This window comes from Anomaloglossus baeobatrachus, chromosome 7, assembly GCF_048569485.1.
Source record: "Anomaloglossus baeobatrachus isolate aAnoBae1 chromosome 7, aAnoBae1.hap1, whole genome shotgun sequence".
Classification (NCBI taxonomy): domain Eukaryota; kingdom Metazoa; phylum Chordata; class Amphibia; order Anura; family Aromobatidae; genus Anomaloglossus; species Anomaloglossus baeobatrachus.
In genome coordinates, this window is record NC_134359.1 from 137295987 (window position 1) to 137313020 (window position 17034).

Consider the following 17034-nt stretch of genomic DNA (forward strand, 5'->3'; position numbering starts at 1 on the left):
TGGCATAAGTAGCGTCCTATTTGGAACCGCAACTTCAATAATGACCTCATGGCTGCCACGACACAAACACCTCAACAGTCATCATCTGACCATCAATAATGAGGTGACAAGTGATAGGGGCGGGCCTCTGCAAGCCATTTGGGAGTGGCCTGGCCACATTGTCAGGACACCTGATGCCCTGTGGTGTATATGGGCCCCCCATATCAGGGGCAGGGCCAAAGAGTTCATTACCGGACCTAGTCTCTGATGCAGTAAGTGTCTGAGCATGCTCAGTAGCATGAAATACAGTCTCTGAAAAAAGACTATCAGCCTTAGCATGGTGTCTAGGCACAAAACAGGACTTAGACCCGGCACGGAGTGCAAGTACCTGTGCAAAGAGGCTTTTCGCACTAAGTGTGGGAGCATGCGCTGTATCCCGAAATGAAGACTTAGCCTCAGGAATGGCACAGTCAGGCTGAGCATACTCACTAGGCGAAACACTGTAGTTAGGCTGCGGCTGGGGTAAATCGGCACACGCATGCGCACTAGCTGCCTCTCCACACTTAGATGTAGAGGAGAAATTACTCTTCGGGTGTGGACTTGGAGATGCTGTCTATGAACAGAAGGAAAAGCTAAAGGTGTGTGTTACAGCAAGGAGCCACCGCAGAAACACTTTGTTCAATTGTGAGGGGAGTCATTTTTGAGTTTGGTGAGGAGTACCGTAACGCCAGTGAGCAGCATCCTGTGCCACAGCCAAACATTCTTACGGTGCTGTCTATACTGCTTACCATGAGAGGAGTGTAAAGTCTGTATTTCTGACAACTGGACATCACAGTAACCGGGGACGGTAGGCTGTGCCCAGACAATAATGCGGGCATGCAACACTTTGTTTTATTAGCAAAACACATATCTGTTCTGGGTAGGCCAACTATTTATAGACAATAAGACTTGCTGCCTCTGCACTGTCGAATTGTCACGTACACTTTAAATCATAGAGGGACAGCGACACATGTTTGCATTGACTGTTGATTTTCAAGATTTACATGACTGTGTTGCAGAGCTGTGTGGTTTGCATTCACACTGTTATCATCTGCCTTATCTGTGAGGCTTTAGCTAACAAGGGTATTCAGGGGGGGTAATGTGTTTTGTCTATGTTTACGTAGATAACTGGGAAGCTCTTGTGATGCGCCACTGGTAAGTCGTGTTCGCACACACACACGCACAAACACACAATTACTGCTACGCAGAGGGATTAACAGGTAGTAGGCAACAGAATAGATTGTTCAATTATTTAAATTGTATGCATGGTTCTTATTGTTTGTTTTGGTAAAGTTAAACAATCATTTATCAACCCAACTGACTAGAGTCCTTTTCCTGTTGCCTGGTTTTGCTGCATACTGGGGAGCCCACCCTGTACACGACTTAAAATGAAGCATAAGTCGCAATGTGAATTTCACTGTGCTACAATGCGGCCTAGCGTGCCTGTGCAACCACCGCCTGCCCCATCAAGTGCATCTGCGTGCTCTTAATCCTCTGTGACTGTGGGGACAGCAGTCTCACATGGTTTTTCACACTGAACTTCCACCCCTTTAAACGCAACAGGGAGTGTGATTGTCAGGTCATCACTTGTTTTGAAAGTGGAAACAGAGGGTATTGTTGAGCTGTCAGACATCGAGAAAACCAACATTGGATGCAGGCTACATTATATCCACACCTGCACATTCGTCACAGATTGGCTGGACTACCTGCATTTAATAATTGCATTCTAGAAATGGAAAGGAGTGTAGAATGCACATGTGTTGTACCTTGCTTGGCAGTAAAGGAACACTAACTTAGTATTACAGACAATTTTAGGAAGGCAGAAAAAGAGTCAGCTCTTTGTGCAAATTAAATAGCGTGGCAAAAGTGGACAGGTGGGTACAGTGGCTGTGTTCTGTGGGTACCAGGACAGTAAAGGAAGCCTCACTTTCTATCCCTCCGAATGATAAATTGCAGCAAGGAATTCCCTGAGTTTGCTATAAAATTAGCATAACAAAATGTGCATGAGGGTGTCATGCAGAAGTGCTGCAAATCGATTTGCACCAGTGGGACACTAATGAAATACAACAGCCAGTTCTTGTATGCCACTAAATGGCAGCTTTTTTTGCTATCATTATAGCTTATTCAAAACAGAGCTGGAGGGTGTCATGCAGAGGTGCTAGAAATAGCTTGGCACCAGTGGGACAATAATGAAATACAACAGCCAGTTCTTGTATGCCACTAAATGGCAGCTTTTTTTGCTATCATTATAGCTTATTAAAAACAGAGCAGGAGGGTGTCATGGAGAGGTGCTAGAAATAGCTTGGCACCAGTGGGACAATAATGAAATACAACAGCCAGTTCTTGTATGCCACTAAATGGCAGCTTTTTTTGCTATCATTATAGCTTATTAAAAACAGAGCAGGAGAGTGTCATGCAGAGGTGCTAGAAATAGCTTGGCACCAGTGGGACAATAATGAAATACAACAGCCAGTTCTTGTATGCCACTAAATGGCAGCTTTTTTTGCTATTATTATAGCTTATTAAAAACAGAGCAGTAGGGTGTCATACAGAGGTGCTAGAAATAGCTTGGCACCAGTGTGACACTAATGAAATACAACAGCCAGTTCTTGTATGCCACTAAATGGCAGCTTTTTTTGCTATTATTATAGCTTATTAAAAACAGAGCAGGAGGGTGTCATGCAGAGGTGCTAGAAATAGCTTGGCACCAGTGGGACACTAATGAAATACAACAGCCAGTTCTTGTATGCCACTAAATGGCAGCTTTTTTTGCTATCATTATAGCTTATTAAAAACAGAGCAGGAGGGTGTCATGGAGAGGTGCTAGAAATAGCTTGGCACCAGTGGGACAATAATGAAATACAACAGCCAGTTCTTGTATGCCACTAAATGGCAGCTTTTTTTGCTATCATTATAGCTTATTAAAAACAGAGCAGGAGAGTGTCATGCAGAGGTGCTAGAAATAGCTTGGCACCAGTGGGACAATAATGAAATACAACAGCCAGTTCTTGTATGCCACTAAATGGCAGCTTTTTTTGCTATTATTATAGCTTATTAAAAACAGAGCAGTAGGGTGTCATACAGAGGTGCTAGAAATAGCTTGGCACCAGTGTGACACTAGTGAAATACAACAGCCAGTTCTTGTATGCCACTAAATGGCAGCTTTTTTTGCTATTATTATAGCTTATTAAAAACAGAGCAGGAGGGTGTCATGCAGAGGTGCTAGAAATAGCTTGGCACCAGTGGGACACTAATGAAATACAACAGCCAGTTCTTGTATGCCACTAAATGGCAGCTTTTTTTGCTATCATTATAGCTTATTAAAAACAGAGCAGGAGGGTGTCATGCAGAGGTGCTAGAAATAGCTTGGCACCAGTGGGACAATAATGAAATACAACAGCCAGTTCTTGTGTGCCACTAAATGGCAGCTTTTTTTGCTATCATTATAGCTTATTAAAAACAGAGCAGGAGGGTGTCATGCAGAGGTGCTAGAAATAGCTTGGCACCAGTGGGACACTAATGGAAGTCCAACAGCCACGTTTAGGATGCCACTAAGTTCACTCAGTGTTTGCTAGTATAATGGCTTAGTAACAATGAGCTTGAGTGTGCAAAGGGCAGGAGGGTACAGTGGCAGGGTTGTGGGTCTGGGTAGAGGAAAGGAAGCCTGCCTTTCTATCCCTCCTAATGGGGAAATGCAGCGAGGAAATCCCTGACCTTAGCTACACAGACGCTGTCATCTTGTGTAGCTGTTAAACTCTGTTTTCCCGGCCCTGACTGTCACCTATGGCTCTGACCCTGCCGGTATTAGCCCTTAAAAGGACTAATAGAACTTCTATCCCTATTCTGTACAGCGCTGTGTATAGAGCGTACACAGCAGTATCGGAGACAGGAGCTGCGTGAGAGGTGACTGACACCCAGACGCAGAAGGCAGATAATGGCGTGCTGGAGGAAAATGTCCGTTTTTATAATGCAGGGACATGTGACATGTACATCCTATCACACATGCCGTTGCTTCTCTGGCTAAACGTCCTCTTAGCTGTGTGTGTGTCTGGGATTGGCTGACATGCTGGCCCGCCCCACTACACGCGCGCGCTTAGGGAAGGAAGACAAGGAAAAAAAAAAAAAATGGCAATTGCCATTATCCAAACAGCAGTGATCTGAATGCGCTGTTCCCGCACACTATACGCTGAAATTTTATAATAGTGTGAGTCACAGAGTGACTTACACTATTACAGCGGAAAGCCAGCTAGTAATTAGCTTGTCTTTTTGCTGCTAGAACCGTTCTCGAATGTATCTAGAACTATCGAGCTTTAGCAAAAAGCTCGAGTTCTAGTTCGATCTAGAACAGCCCCCAAAATCACTCGAGCCGCGAACTGGAGAACCTCGAACCGCGCTCAACTCTAGTGGAAACCTTTAATTTGAAACATTTTTCCTGTTCTGGCATGTGTAAAAGTATCACCCTTAGTGACATTAGCACACTGCGCACATCCCAAACATGGGAACGTGCCTCTCTGTTGTGTGTCCAAAAATGTCTGACGTAATACTATTTTCATGGAACCTATATCGGCACGTACTAATTGGTTCCTTAAGTTAGGTGATCTACGATGGCAGAAGAGAGGTAGATTATGAAAAGCCTCGATTTTGGGGTATGCCACTTTCAGGAGGGGCCAGTGCTGGCAGATGATCTTTCTCAATAGGGGTTGAAAGGCATGATATGTAGTCACGCAGGGTACCTGATTATGTGCCGTACTACCTTGTCTAGTGATGGACCCTTTGTTTTCGGCTATCTCACGTGGGTAACCCCTCTGTCGAAATTTAAAGCTCATCTCTTCATGTCGTTTTAATTTTGTCTCTGGTTTGCTAACCAGTCTGCCAACCCGTGTATGCGGTGATATAGGCAATGCTTTTTTAACATGCCTAGGGTGATTACTAGTGTAAAAAAGGAAAACGGCCTGATATCTCTTACTGGTTAGCATCACTAATTTGCCGCTACAGATATATGATCAGGTATCTGCTTTGTTATATGGAACTCACTTAGCTTCCTCTCTACCTGCTATATACAACTGTCTTATGCTACCTGCAACCTCTTTATTGCCTTTTTGTAACCCCAAGGTGACGGCCTCTGACGTTTCCCGTCCTACTGGTGATATTACATATAATTGACCTGAACATAGGTAACATCCTTATATATCCTTTGCTTGCTAGCATTACTATTTTGTAGCTACGGACACGCCATCTGGTATCTGCTTTCTCTTTCTTGTATAGAACCCATCTATATTATCTACTATACATTGGTCTCCAGTCACACCCCCTCCCACTGACCTGCAGGTGTGTCATTTCAATTTCTTTAAACTCGTATAACACACCCTTCATGACATAATATTTCAACTTATCCTCAGTTTAACACCGGCTGTGTATTTCTCATTTCTTTATCCTCTACTTTATTCTCTACTTAGAATATGGACCCCACAACAGTCCGGCTGTGATATGTGAGGCATGGGAAGGTGATTCTTTTGTACATTTAACATTAGGTATCCACCTCAACAATTTTTACATATATGCCTGTGTATGACAATATTGACATATTATTTGACATATCATTTTGCATCTATGTAATTAATTATAATTCATAATTTCCTTGCATTGAGGTCCAGGAACCTGCTATTATTAATTATTATATTATATTATAATTATTAAACTACAACAATGACTTTACTGTTATTAATCTATCTGCTAGCCTTTTGTCTGAAGATCAGATACAATTACTTGCTAAAGGACTTAATTTTGTTCCGACTGTAAAAATGAATTTATTTGATACCATTATTGATTTGAACCACTTTATGAGACGACTTACCTTAAAACGACATTTTTTTCAGGTTGACAATGATGATAATGTGATTGATGGCTCTGAAAGTGCAATTTCTAATGCTCAGGAATTCATACCTAATACATTCAAGGAACAAGTCTCATTGCAAATTCTCAGAGATTTGTCTGAAAATAATTCTAAAATTCCTGAACTAATAGATAGGAATTTCACTTCCAGAGTACCTAACCCTAAGTTCTATCCAGAACAGTCAAAAATCCCCATTATGGAGGGCTTCCAGTTTCTAGTTGAGGAGGAACTTGTTAAATTAAGTGAATCAAAGAAATAAACACCCTCTAATCTAACCAGTCACCAACAGAAAGCATTGAAATCCCTTACTGAAAATAGCCATATAGTTGTAAAACCGTTCTTGATGTAGGATTATTTGAACGTGAGGTAAAAAATATTTTAGAAAATAATTCCATTTAGAGAAAAACCCAATATGACCCCTTATCTCAAATAAGATCAGAATTGGAAGACCTCTTGAATAGAGGCAATGAATTGGGTGTCATAACTCAGAAACAAGTAGAATTTTTTAACCCTGCCTTTCCTAAAACTCCATTACTACAAGCGTTACTAAAAACTCATAAAAATATTTTCCCTCCCCCTCTTAGACCCATAATATCGGGAATTGGGTCAGTCACAGAAAATATTTCCCAATGGTTGGACACTAGATTAAGCCCACTTGCAAAGTTGTCTCCAAGTTATACTCATGACACAAAACATGCACTCAATATTTTTAATAAATTTAAATGGAAAAAATCATGCCGGTGGTTAACATGCGACATTCAAAATCTATATACATCTATCCCCCATGACCTAGCCATTCTAGCCTTAACAAAATACAAGTCAAAATATACCAATTATTCAATTGACCTACAAACCTATATTATAGAGGTTGCGTTTTTTCTTCTCAAAAACAATTATTTTACTTTTTTGGATGAGTTTTTTGTTCAGACACAGGGTTGTTCAATGGGGTCCAAATTTTCTCCTTCTCTTGCCAATGTCTTTATGGCATGGTGGGAGGAGGAGTACATTTTTACTGATACAAACCCCTTTGAATCTAATATCAATATTTTCCTAAGGTATATTGATGACGTGATAATTGTCTGGGAGGGGGGATTGGAAGACATGAAAAGATTTATTTATTACATGAACAATAATCCCTGTAATATTTTTTTTACCCATCAAACTGATCCCACTTCAATTTCCTTTCTGGACCTTCAATTGACAGCTAATGCTGGTACTGATAGTGTGGATTGTGACCTATTCAGAAAGGCAACTGCTGGCAACTCCCTATTATATGCCTCTAGTTGCCATCCACGCCATGTCATCAATAATATACCTGTGGGAGAATTCATTAGAGCTAGACGCACATGTACTTCTGAAAGTTCTTACCAGAAGCAATGTGATATAATTAAAAACAGATTCAAAAACAGGGGTTATTCCCCAAAGGTTATTGACCAAGCAAAGCTAAAATCTGAAAAGAAAAACAGAGCGCAATATTTGGAAAAAAAATCCACTTCTTTTTCTGTGTCTGCACAAACCTCTTCTCAGGTAGTTTTTTAAACCTGTTTTAGTAGTGATTATTATCATGTCATCGATATTGTCAAGAAATTTTTACCTATCTTGCAGGTTGATAACACCTTAAAAAATATTTTGGCTAATGGCGTGAGATTTGTGTCTAAGCGTAATACTACAATAGCAAATCGCATCTCACCTAGTGACCACACAATGCTCAATAAGAATATACGTCACTGTTCACATAATTGGTTACCCACATTTGGCTCCTACAAATGTGCTCAAAAAAATTGTGGTTCATGTAGGTTCATGTTTAATACCACTAAATTTACATCTTGTGCTAATAATCGAGAATTTACCATTAAGTCCTTTATTAATTGCTGTACCGCTGCGGTGGTCTACATCATCACCTGCACGAGCTGCCACATCCAGTATGTGGGAAATACCTCCCGTACATTAGCCGTCGCATCTCAGAGCACGTCTATGATGTAAACCATACCACTACACGTAGCTTGTCTGTCGCATCTAAACATTTTTTAAATGTGCATGCCGGCAATCTGACATCGCTCAAAGTGAATGCTGCAGAAAAAGTGATCCTCCCTAAAAGGGGTGGTGATTTGACAAAATTGTTACACCGCTGCGAAGCAAAATGGATAATTTTACTTAATAGCAGAATGCCGTATGGGCTCAATGTGAAAAATGAAATTTCAAATGTATTGTAAAAAGTCTATCTCATGTGCTACCTACTCAGTCATGTTTCTACACATGTGATGTCATTTCTCTGTGATTTTCCCCTCCCCCTTGACCTTTTTTAAGGGCTTTTCATTTGAATGGTGTTGTCTCAGACTAAGGAGGTGATCCTCCGAAATGCGTACCTCTTTGATAATTGCCACTTGTTTTTATACATATGGAATGACCTTTTAAATCATTTGGAATAAAGAAATTCGTTTTTTAAAATAATCTGGAACCTGGATGCTGGAAATTCCTTTCTTCATATTCACACTTCAGTGGGTCCTGCTGATGTGTGTCCACCGGTCAGATTCTTATGGAACTCAAAGTGGGTGAGCTGGTATTTTTTTCTATTGCTAGACTGGTCACATGACTATGACGCCGACATGCTAGGACCTGTGATTGCATCTCTCTGTTACGCTCCAGCGATCCCACCAGCAACCTGACCTGGCAGGGATCGCTGGAGCGTCGCTATACGGGTTGCTGGTGAGCTGTCACGCAGATCTCACCAGCAACCAGTGACCAGCCCCCAGCCAGCAGCGATGCATGGAAGCGATGCTGCGCTTGGTAACTAAGGTAAATATCGGGTAACCAACCTGATATTTACCTTGGTTACCAGCGCACACTGCTTAGCGCTGGCTCCCTGCACTCCTAGCCAGAGTATACATCGGGTTAATTTTACCCAATGTGTAGTCTGGCTATGTGTGCAGGCAGCAGGAGCCAGCACTGACAACGTGACAGCGGCAGATGCTGGTAACGAAGGTAAACATCGGGTAACCAAGGAAAGGGCTTCTTGATTATCCGATGTTTACCGTAGTTACCAGCGTCCGCAGAAGCCGGCTCCTGACCGGTGACACAGCCAGTCAATAACGGAGATCACCGTTGCAATAGCAACGCGCTTGGTAGCGGTGACGGGGACGTCCCGCTATCAGCACGCAGCGACACCGGAATCACGTAATCGGAGCACCGTTGCTATGGCAACCCATGCCACCGCTTAGAGTCAGGAGCCTGTGGTCACTCTCACAAAGTGATTTCTGCACGGAGCACAGCGTCCTTTCTCCCATGCAATGCTGTCTGATGGAGCAGACAGAGCTGCATGTGTTGAAGGAGAAAGAAGACAGAAGACCATGGATCGTGGAGGGATGACAGGGGGTAATAAAGATGGAGTCTCTAAGTGTGTCTGTGTATTTATTTCTATTAAAGTATTTTTTCAATGTGTGGTGGTTTTTTTTAACCCTTTAATGGAGATTCTTAATGGCCAGGTCAAATGTGCCTGACATTAAGAATCTTTGGCTTAATACTAGCTAGTAAAACATAGCTAGTATTAACTCATGATTACCCAACAAGCCACCCGGCTCCAGGGCTGTTGGAAGAGTTGGATACAGCGCCAGATGATGGCGCTTCTATGAGAGCGTCATTTTCTGGGGCGGCTGCGGACTGCAATTCGCAGCAGAGGGGCCCAGAAACCTTGGGTAACCTGTGCTGCGGATCCAATCCCCAGCTGCCTAGTTGTACCCAGCTGGACACAAAAATGGAGCGAAGCCCACGTCGTTTTTTTTTTAATTATTTCATGAAATTCATGAAATAATTAAAAAAAGGGCTTCCCTATATTTTTAGTTCCCAGCCGGGTACAAATAGGCAGCTGGGGGTTACGGGCAGCCCGTACCTGCCTGCTGTACCTGGCTAGCATACAAAAATATGGCGAAGCCCACGTCAATTTTTTATTCGTTTTTTAGCAAAGAAAATGCTTCCCTGGATTTTCCATTGCCAGTGAAGGTAACACCAAGCAGTAGGGGTTAGCAGCCAGTAGCTGCTTGGATTACCCTCAGCTAGCAATACAAAAAATGCAGCGGGAGCCCATATATATTTTTTTTAATTATTTATTTAAATAACTAAAAAAAAGGGTTTCCCTGTATTTTGATTGCCTGACATGACAGTGCTGTAAAAATTAATCATTAAAAAAATGACGTAGCACTCCGCGATATTTTTGATTCTCAGCGCAGATAAAGCAGACAGCTACGGGTTGCCACCCCAATCTGCCTGGCGTTATCTTGGCCGGCAATCAAAATACAGGGAAGCCCATTAATTTTTTTAATTTAAAAAAATAGTTTTAAAAAAAAAATTTTAAACTCCCCATTTTTGATAGCCAGCTAGGGTAAAGCAGAAGGCTGTAGGCTGAAAACCACAGCTGGCAGCTTTACCGTGGTTGGGGATCCAATGTGGAGGTCACCCCAGGCTCTTTTTTATAATTATTTTATAAATAATAATAATAATTACAAAAAAAAAGTAGGGTCCCCCCAAATTGGATCACCAGCCAAGGTAAAGCGGACAGCTGTGGTCTGGCATTCTCAGGGTGGGAAGGTCCATAGTTATTGGCCCTTCACAGCCTAAAAATAGCAGGCCGCAGGCGTCCCAGAATTGGCGCATCCACTAGATGCGCCAATCCTGGCACTTCACACCAGCTCATCCCGTGCCCTGGTGCAGTGGCAAACGGGGTAATAAATGGGGTTGATACTAGCTGTAAAGTCACCTGACATCAAGCACAGCAGTTTGTGATGTCATGGCGTCTATCAGGTACCCGACATCACAAACTGTCAGTACTAACAAAACAAATAGACGAAAAAAATGTATTTGAAAAAACACTCCCCAAAACATTCCCTCTTTCACCAATTTATTGTAAGGAAAAAAAATAAAGGAGTCCCACGATGACTCTGGACCATCTAGAATATGTGGGGACACGCTCAGGGAACGTATCCCCCATTTTCTAGGAGTGCAGACCCTCCATGTGAGGAGTGTGGGTGCAATGAATCTGCACCCACTCTCCCCGGGTCCACAGCAGCAGAGTCCATGTCGTAACTGTTGCTACCAAAGCTGCAATGCCCTGCTCATGAGGTAAGGGCATACCTAATCAGGAGAACTATTCTACATTTCCAAATATTGGTATTTGCTGATATTATTGCTATTCCACCTACTATATATTGGGGATAGGATCTTGGAGATGGAATACCCCGTTAAGTCCAGTTATCCAGCTGAATGAATAGTAAACAACAGAGCTCGCTATTTAGACATGTTTTCTTGTGGCATATAACGGACTCTCATGTTTGGTAGTCGTTCAGCAGGGCAACTATAAAAGCAAATCCCTCCATTTGGAAATGTAGTATAGCTCTCCTGATCAACTATGTTCCTTACCTCATGAGCAGGGCATTGCAGTAGCTTACAGATGCATGGTTACCACCACTCACTGTGTCTGAACACAGGAACTTGAGCTGACTGCCGCTCTGTGCATGCAGCAGCGTCTATTGTGAAGGAGGGGGCCACGGGGGATCAATGCTGCACAGGTACCGTGGGACACCGGGGAACACCGGTGGGGTTATAGGGGGTGACCTGGCAGGGCCTGGGGAGGAGTTCTCTGTCGCATGTGTCATGGCACATGTGACAGAAATCAGAGGAGTAGGGTGAATGCGGCCGGCGCGGTGCTGTGCGCGCGGCCATCTTAGATTTTCCGGGAGGGGGTCAGGGGGGGCACTTTGGCGACACCAGGGGACCGGGGAGGAGATTTATCTCCCATCTGACATGTTTGTTCATGCCAGATGGGAGATAAATAATTTTTTACCGGCGCTGTCATTTACTGTAATGTGATCACCGGTATACGGTGTATACCGGTGATCACGTGAGCGGGGACCGCACAAACCGACCTGAATCATGATCTCCAGGGTCTCAACTACCCCCTGAAACCCCGGAGATTTTCTGATGCTGGGGGGCGCTATTCACTTATTTCTGCCTGCTGTTTATAAACAGCAAATTAGAATAAGGCTACATTCACACGACCGATCCGTTTTTGCGGTTTGCAAAAAACGGTCCGTTTTTTTCACGGGTGCATCCGTGTGGCATCTGTTTCCGTTCCATATTGTTAGGTCCGGGTGGTGGATCCACTGAGCCGTGCACCCCACCGGAGGCCTGGGTGCACGGCAGCCGGAGCACTAGCATGGCAGGGACTGTGTCCCACAGGGGACGGGAAGAACAGTCACTGGGGCTTCAGAGTTCCTGGAGACAATGCAGGAATCTGGCACAGGTGCCGGGTAGGAATGTCAGGCAATAGTATGATCACAGGACACGGCACAAGGGGGACCTGAGCACCTAGCTTTCAAGACAAGGCTTACAAGACACGTTGATCAGGCCCCGCCCACATGGAAAGGCCAGTCTTATATACCCAGCATAGCCTCATGTCATACCCTGCTGCAGCAGTGCTGGGCCCATAAGACCAGATGAGTGGGCACGGCCCGACCCTATACAGAAGCATGAGTCAGACACATGAGACTGGGGACAGGACACAGGAAAGCACGAGCGGGAGCGGCAGCCGTGACCGGTGGACACGTGGACCGAATCAGTGGGTAAGGAGCGGTGCCATGTAGATGCAACCGGATCAGTGGGTAAGGAGCGGTGCCGAGGCATCAGGAGCGTGACACGTAAACGGTCCGCATGTCATCCGTTTGTCATCCGTGTGCCTTCCGTTTTTTTGGCGTACTGCCAAAAAACTGAAGGAAGGAAAATACATACATTTACCCAGGATCCATAGCTTCAACCTACATGAGGCAGTCACATGTTCACTCCAGCGCCATTTTCTACTGCCTTTCACAGCGTAGAGTGCTTTGGTGATTTTCTTGTGCTTGTACACTTCATATCAGTCTTTTCTGTCATTATAATGGCAGAAAGACAAATAATGTCCCACTCTCCTGCATTTTGTAATTTTGCACCCTTTGGTGCCTTTCATGTGGCACTAAGGGGTAGAGATGAGCGAACCGGTCGCGGTTCGGCTCGAGTTCGGTTCGCCGAACGGGCGTCTCGTTCGAGTTCGGTTCGGCAAACGTTCGACGAACGTTCGACGAACCGAATTTGAACCGCATAGGAAACAATGGCAGGCAATCACAAACACATAAAAACACCTAGAAAACACCCTCAAAGGTGTCCAAAAGGTAACAAACAACTCACAACACAACACAAACACATGGGAAAGTGACAAGGACATATACTCATGCGAAAACAAAGAAGCTGGACAAGGAAAAAGAGGAGCAGACACAGATATAGGCATAGCACGCCCTTCTAAAATCATGTAAAACACCGCAAGGTGGGGGGGCGTGGCCTGGCCATGGTGGAGACAAGACGCATGTGAGCACTGCTCCTGACCCGAGCCAAGAATAAACGGAGAAACAGAGCAGTAAACACAATCAAAACCAGTCCATGGGAGTCAGGAAGAGGCAGAGATCAAAAGCAGCACCCGTCAGACCACCTGCAGCGACAACGGGAGACATAACCAGATACCTGACAGGCCCCAGTCAGGCAGGCATGACAGACCGTGCAGCAGCTTCAGAGGCCATCCACCCACGCATGTCCCTGAGGAGTGCTGCAGACAGGCAGTGGACAGAAGCGATGCTCAGCACAGCCCCACAGGCCTCCGGTGGAGTGAATCAGGAGCTGCAGGGACCTCCGATGAGCAGTGAGTCAGTGCCCACGTGGAGGGAAGATGGCGCCGAGAGTGCAGAGGAGACGCTGCTGATAACACAAAGGTCACCACTTGAACGTGAGTCTCTGTCTGGGAGGGAGAAGGGGTTAATTGTTTCATGCAGCGGCGGCAGGAGACAAGCAGAGCAGCCACACGCACTGACATTAAACAGTGATAAGACAGAAGCCTGGATGACAGGAGCTGGCACACAGAGTGAGATAACTGCTGAGAACAGGAATGTGCTGAGGGGGGAGGGGAATGAAGGAGCAGACAGTAGATCACATAGCTCTTCCCAACAAAGCCCCCCCTCTCACTCTAATCTACCCCACATGAATGCACACCAGGATCAGGGGCAGAAAGCAGATACCATCATAATGCCACATACCAATATAATAACAAGCTGGGAGCTCCCTCCACGGCTCCAAAGCACAGAAGCTGAAACAGACAACAGAGCCGCTCTAGGGGGCCATACACTGGCCATGGATATACAAAGCCTGGCTGCTCATATCAGAAACATCCCAACCAAACATGACATGGAGAAATATGTTGAAAGGCTGGAAAGTTCTTATAAAGCTGAATTGACAATGCTGAAAGATGAGGTCCAGCACTGGGGTGAAAGAGTCACAGCAATCGAGGCTACTGCATCCACATTGTCTGCCCAAATTACAACACAAAAAGAGGATACATCTATTCACTCTTTTCAACTCCACTACCTGGCGGATATGATAGACGATGCCGAAAACAGGGGACGAAGAAACAACATAAGGGTCCGAGGGCTCCCAGAATCGGTACCCACAGGAGAGCTGCATGCAACACTCAAAGAAATCTTTAACCCCCTACTCGGTTCCCCCGGGGAGGCACACCTGGAGCTGGATAGAGCCCATAGAGCCCTGGGCCCTAAACCCGTGGATCCAAACTTCCCACGGGATGTAATCTGCAGAGTCCACAGATACCAAGTGAAAGACTCTATAATGACCCAAGCTCGGGCAGTGGGAGATGTTCGTTTCCAGGGAACCCGCCTGCAGATCCTTCCGGACTTATCGAGATGGACCCTACAGAAAAGGAAAGCTCTAAGGCCACTGCTAGACGTCCTCAGGGAACGCAATATACCATACTCATGGGGCTTCCCATTTCGTCTGAGAGTACACCGAGAGGGCCGGATGCATATGCTTACCCATCCCAGAGGTCTTCAGGACTTTACGGCAGCATTGAATCTACCGCGGGTCCAGATAACAGAGTGGCCGGAGCTACCATCGGGTCTGCAGGCAGATGGTCCGAATCACCCGCAGCCACAACGGCGCAGAGACCCGAGGAGAAGGATGAGACGAGAGGACATGGAGCAGTAGTGAATGAGGCTCTGAGCGAGTGGTCTTTATCACGGTTATACTGATAAAATTTATTGTTGATGGTCGGGCTGCGGAGGCCGGTCACACACGTCCCAAGACAACCCAGTTATGCTTATTTTCTAAGGATTAGAGGCAGTTGCCTCTCATTAAGGGCCCCACTGTGACCGGCCTCTGTGAGCACAAACCTAGGAGTAACACAGAAGAGCGGAGGAGCAAGTGGAGAGGGACCGTCGCTCCCTTATAATAAAGAAAGTGTATAAATATATGCATTGATAACATGATCCGCAAAGGAAGACCAACAGCAAATACTGGTACCATTATATAGTTTTGACACCTGTAGGGGGCATCGGTTTAAATGCTCGCAATAATATTTTGTTAAGCTTACATATATTGAAAGTTCTTGGCTCGGGGGGAGATTCTCCCCTTGGAAAGCACAACCCCTATAGAGGGTTCTATTCCTCACGTTGCGAGGATTAGTTAAAAGTATCACCCTCCTTTCTTGTGGCTGGGGGTGAGGAAGACGAGAATTTGAGTTTTTGTTTTTTTTTTTTTATTCTCCTCTGACCCACCCTTAGAGGAAAGTCAGGGAGATAGAGGTGGACTCGAAGTGCTGACTTCTTGACTTTCTTGTATTCTTTTTTCTTTTTCCTTTTTTACCTCCATCTTCCTCCTAAAGGAACTCTAGTCTTCTCCCCACTTATAACCATAACCTTTTCTTCCCCCTCCTTTCCCTCTTCCCTGTGTTAATCCCCTAGTACCCGGAGTGTTCTTTACCTTAGGAGATAGTGCTGCGCTGGGATAGAATGCCGGGGTTAAAAATAGGCTCACTGAATGTTAGGGGATTCAACGTGCCCCAAAAGAGATCACATATCCTATATGAGATGCACAAACAAAGAGTTCAAATTTTCATCATTCAGGAAACGCACTTTAAAACTGGCCACATACCAAATCTACATAACAGATACTTTGCACATTGGCTTCACAGCACGAACAATGAATCAAGATCGAAAGGGGTCTCAATCGCAATACACAAAAACCTGGTCCACACGGTTTTAGACTCTAAGACAGACGAGACAGGCAGATATGCTTTGCTAAAAGTTAAAATAGGCTCGGTGGTCTACACGATCGCGGGGTGGTACGGACCAAATATTAATCAAACTAATGCATGCTGCTCTTTTTTAAAGGATCTATCAGAATTCGCGGAGGGGGAGGTGCTGGTGGGAGGAGACTTTAACTTTGCACTGAATCCCACAATGGATGTGTCAACGGGGAGGAGCGCCATACCTCAGAGACGCTTGAGCGCCCTAAAACGTAAGTTAGCAGATCTCCACATGGTTGATGTGTGGAGAATCATGCACCCCACAGATAAAGATTATACATTCTTCTCTAATCCCCACCAGACTTACAGTCGCATTGACTTTATTCTGGTCAGCCAAAGAGTTATTTCGTGGCACCCGGTCGCGGCTATAGGGAATGCGGTCTGGTCTGATCATGCTCCAGTGTTCCTGGAGATCTCCCCACCGGACTACCCAAACAGGGCGTGGACGTGGCGGCTCAACGATTCCTTATTAAGAGATGAAACATGTGTAACAGACCTAAGGGAGACAATGGACGTCTTTATGTGCACCCACGCGACGGACTCTACACCCCTACCGTTTCAGTGGGAGGCATTTAAATGTGTAATAAGAGGAATCCTAATAAAACATGGGACAAGGATCAAAAAAGAGAGAACACAGGAGGTGGCCCAACTTCTCCGAACGATTAATTCACTAGAGACAACACACAAAAATAATCCCTCTTCGGATATTCTAGCCAATCTGACAACAACAAGGGACAAATTAAGAAAACTACTGGATTATAGACTTCTTAGGTTTCAAAATCAATTCAAAAGGCTATTATATAATCACTCGGACAAAAGCGGGCGACAACTTGCGCGGCTATTACACCCACGAAATCAAGCTTCGCACGTTACTAAAATAAAGACTCGGGGAAACTCAGACACGCAAGACCCCGCAAAAATTTTAAATCACTTTAAAGAATACTATGCAGAACTATAC